This window comes from Tupaia chinensis, unplaced genomic scaffold (genome assembly GCF_000334495.1).
Source record: "Tupaia chinensis unplaced genomic scaffold, TupChi_1.0 Scaffold145396_1, whole genome shotgun sequence".
In the NCBI taxonomy this organism is placed as follows: domain Eukaryota; kingdom Metazoa; phylum Chordata; class Mammalia; order Scandentia; family Tupaiidae; genus Tupaia; species Tupaia belangeri.
Genome location: NW_006205257.1, coordinates 3,471,278 through 3,476,353, shown reverse-complemented (window position 1 = coordinate 3,476,353; position 5,076 = coordinate 3,471,278).

Sequence of the window (5,076 nt, the reverse complement as noted above, 5' to 3'; positions counted from 1 at the left end):
ACTTCCCCACCTAATACAGAGAAACTTCCAGATGTGCTACTGACTGTGTGCTTCGTGACCTGTCCCAGAGGAGACAGTATCACCCATGTCAAGTCTCTCTCAGTTCTTCTTACCCACACACTTTGCCAAATCAGTCAAACCATAAACCAGACATGAGCTCTGACGCCACAGGGTGGCATTCAGAAGGAGCTTACAGCACTTGTGTGACTGTAGCTGCCCACACGATTCACAAATAATAAATGCTTATGATCAGCGGAGGACAGCTAAGACCTGAACGATTAGCCAGAAGCTGCCTGAACACTGTCATTAACCTCATCCCGTCTTAAATTCCACCCACAGGAGGCAGACGGTGCAGGGTTACAAACATGAAATCCAGAAACCAGCAGTCCTCATTCTGCTGTTTGTGCTGTGTGGACTTGGGTAAGTGACTTCACCTCTCTGTGCTTTAATCCTCCCCTATATAAAATGAAGATCAGATGGTAAGTGTCCATGCAATTGTTGTGAATATCACAGGCATGGCAGCGTATGTAAAATATTTAGGACAGTGCCTGGCGTAATGCTAGTACTGTGTAGTATTAACAAGCATTGTTCTTGGATGGAGGTGGCTTTTTCTGGACCATCTGTGAGCATTTGCAACATGTAAACATATTCATTATGCTTTGTTCTCTAAAAAATATTAAAATGAAACCAAGCTCCATGAATCATTCTGCAACTACCCTTAGCTCTGAATAATCTATGAGCTACAGCACTTCTTGCCCAGCACATCGTTAAAAATGGGCCAACCAGGTCTGAAGAAGCGCTTACAGACACCTGAGGTCTGGAGTTAAAGGTAGCTGGCTCATCGCACTTGTCTATCGGTCCACTTTGGCCCAGCCTTTCCGAGTACACTGCAGGCCACGTCTTATATGCTGATTCTGCCCTGCTGGGGCCGCCAGCACAAAACAGCTCATACACAACAGGCCCTGGCCTTGCCTCAAGTGAAGTTCATTTTACATGTGCTGAGTCACAGAGCAATTCAGAGAAAACTTAGCCATCACCCTGTATATGAGTGTGTGTACACACAAGCGTGCAAAGAGGCATACTAGAATGGCTCTAGATCCCGCACTGAGGGACGTGGAGACTAGGCACCATGGGAACTGCTACTTGCATTGGTGGTGGTGTTCAATATTCAAAAACTATCTCGGGCTATTGGCAAACAGCCACTATCTCTGCCACTTAAAGCCTTGCACCCTCAGTGCCTCCCCTTACCTGGTGACACGGTATGCCCAGAGACAAAATGTTTGGGGAATGGCAGGATTGACAAGATCACGAATAGAGCACCCGGCCAGCACCTCCGCTCCTTCTCCAGAGAAGATGTAGCAACCAGGATGGCGGAAGGCATTTAACTCTGCACTTAGCTGCTTCTCATTAACGAGCTCTCCAGTGGAAGTCTCCGCAGCAACTCTCTGGCTCCCGAGGCTTTGTCATCCCACCCACGGCAACCTCTGTTAGTCAATAATAACAGCTTATTTAAAAATAGCAGCATCAACTTGTTTGCACTGTTATTATCGGTGCCTGGCTTCTATCCCCAGAAGACTTGGGAAAGGTGTGCGACCTGCTTCCTCTGGAGCTTCTTTCACTGAACCTGTTTCCAGATCTGGGGAGAAGACAGGCACGTCTTTAGCAAGCACTCACAATGTAATTGCCAGGCAGTTATGGTCTGCGACAGTAAAATACAGCGGTCGGCGGCACGGTAGGTTCATTAGTCAATAAAGCATTGCCACGCGTTTTATTGAATTGTAACCCTATTTTGCCCTGATGCGGACCTTGTGGAGCTTCCACCTCCATATAAATCTGAGTGATTCATTTAGCATTCAAAGTCGGGTAAAAGGAGGATTTGGGCCAATTCCAAAACAACCCTGCTCCATTAGCTATCTCGACTATTATCTGCCTTTGCCCCGCTCTTGTCAGTGGGGACATTTTGATAAAAGCTCACATCGGAAATAAATCAGGGAGTGAATGGCAAGATGTGCAGGCAATCACTTTCCTATAGGCCACTGCGTACATTGATGTATAAACTGATTCTGCTCCCAGAATGCCCAGGAAGAACTCGTGCCTGGTGAGGAGACCGGGTGGGCAATCTTTCAGTTTTCCTGTGCTCAGTCAGCCAACCCAGTCGAGATGCCACTGGCAAATGTATAAGACCTTCTAATTTTTCTAACATCTGGCTAGAAATATATGTGGCAAGAGCTAATGAATGTGAAAATACTAAAAAGTGCTTCATTTTAAAAAAAAAATTACTTATTTACTTTTATTTATTATTATTATTTGCTATAGGACACATGCACTTACTAGAGAGAGACACAGAGAGAGAAAGAGGAAAAAGTGAGAAAGCAAGCTGCCAGGACCAGGACTCAAACCATGGTCAGTCATGTGGGAGTCCAGTGCCCCAACTACCATGCTACCTGCTGGCCCCCCAAAATGTTTCATTTTTTTAAGTTGTTCATTTCTGGACTCCAATTTTGCTCCATTGCTAAAATTTCTACCATTCAAGTCATTTGAATACTAAGAGTAAAATAAATAATAGGGTATTAGTCAATTTTATTCATTCCATATTTGTTAAAAGTATCACAGATAATTTGCTAATTAAAAAATTATATCCTATTTGCAAGCTAGATTTTCATATGTCTGGGTCTGGACTAATCTATGCAAGAAGGTGAATTTAAAAATGGTGCGGTAGGAAAAATAGGATTAAAAGTTTTTAAAATGGAAAGCATTTCCTTTTGCATTGGGGAAATGTACTACTATTAAAATGTAGGGAATGTGAAATGTATTACTGGGATCTGGATTCCATGATGTTTTGTTTCTTTTTTTTTTTTAAGCAGCAGAAAATAGGAGAAAAATACTAAAAATTAAGACAAACACAAATAAAACAATGCAGGAAAACTGAGGAATTTCAAAGGCACAGCAGCAGTTACACACCCTGGCATGTCTGTCCAGAAAGGAGAAAATGAAGCCATGTCGTTTTTACAGTTCTTAGTCTGAAAGCCCCAGAGTGCCCAGTAATCCCAGGACTTTGGCATAACACCCCCTGATCCCATTTTGGGGAGGGGGCATTTGGCTTTTGATTGCATCAATTACGTGTCGGTCTCCTCTGAGCGCCTGCCTGGAGGGCAGCGTTCCGCTTAGTGCTGCACCCTCTGCAGAGGCAGACTCCGCAGCAACCGTAGTGGAAGCGTCAGCCCAGGGAACCACAGACGGGCTCCTATCCTCCAAATAGCCAACAGCTCACCAAAGTGAATTAGCAGCATACGTGGGCAAAGAACAGAAGAGACCACCCCCCCCCGCTGCCCCCTGGGCAATGAGTACCATAAAAAGTCTATTTCAGTAGCAGATAAGAGCCCTTTTTTGGACCAGGAGACCAACATTCTCCTCTCTGAGAACAGATCCTCAAAGAGAAGCCTGCCAGGGTGAGGCTGTGCGTTTAAGAGGCACAGACAAAGCTGGCAAGGCAGGGCAGACAAGAGGCACTGGGAGTCAATGAGATGAGAACTTGACCTTAGTTTCAGGGTGTCAAGTTCCAAAAAGTGGTCCCTGTTGTCCTGCCTGCAGAATTCCAGACTTAGGAAGCCCTGCTTGCAGGCAGCTGAAACAAGAATACCTCCATTTCCTGGCCTTTTTTCCTCTTCTTCTGCCACACACAGCCCTGATGCCCATAACTAAAAATCAAGTTCATAATTTAATTTGGGGGGGGGATCAGTTGGTAAATGCTCATTAAACAATCGTGTCTTTAGAAACGCTATCTTTAGATTTTTTTTAATTGACCTATTATTTTGCTTGCTCTGTCTGCCAGAACCCCCACCGCAAACAAGGAGATTCTTGCTACCTGGACTTTCTTTGATGAATAGTTTTAATTAAAAAATTCTGTACCATAAGTATTTTAATGTTACAAACATACCAAAGGTATGCAGTCATAAATTTAAAAACACATTTAAATTAATCTATAAATATGCTGCAAAATTGACAGAGTATATTTAAGCACAGGGATGTGGCATAGATAGCTAATGATGACAATTAAGAATCGTGTAAAATAAATGAAAATCAATACTCTGAACAGTTTGGCAAAAAGGGAAGAAACAGAGAAACTGAAATAACATGTAGTTTGTCTATTAGGGGAAAAATTAGTAGCTGCCTGTAGTCTTGAAATGTCTGCTATAGTAAAGGAAGGGCTGATGGTAGCATTCTTTTCTTATTTCCACGGGTCTTAAAAACTCTCTGGGAATCTGCTGGGGTGACAAGACAGACCTACTTGAGGAAGGTGGTCTGAGAGGGGGAGAGCACTCTTAATTTCTGGAAAGAAATACACACCTTGTCAATTGCAGACCTAGAAAAAGATCACTGTAGGTACGCTAGGTGCCTAGATGCTGACACACGGACACGTGTTTTGTTTGCACATCGTGGTCATCTGTCTTCTGCATTTTAAACACTATGGACTTCAGGGTGCAGGCATCTTTAGGCAACAAGACAGGTGCTCTAGGCCTGTATAGCCACCAGTTTCTAGGGACAAAAATCTGTCCAGAGGTCTCTCTGTGCCTCTTGGCAGAAAGCGCTGCCTGCCGAGATGTGAGGATGCCACTCCCACTAATTCATCGAGTGCTTTGCTCAGCCGAACCAGGAGATACGCGCTAACCTTCATTACTACATTCATATTAAAAGACAACTTTGCGTCTTTCAATCATGTATTTCCCTCTAATTAAGGCATATTCACTTTTTTCCCCTAATTAGGTATTCTTTGTTGCATAATGTTTGCTCTAATCTTTCGGAATCTTTCTCAATATCCAGTCATTACAGGCTCCCCTCGAATTCAACCAAAGCATGTTATTTTTTCTGCTAATTATATCCTCATTTACAGATTGGCGCCTCTTCTGATTGGCTCTGTGCACCAGTTGCTATGACTTCATTAGTCGTGTCTCCTGACCCTGTTATTTCTTGTGACAGGACTTGCTCCTTGTGTCCTGTGGCTCCAGATCCCTGGGTCACTTCTCGCCAGGGCTGAAAGAGGGTCAAACACACGGGGGGTTAGGGGGCGGGGAGCAG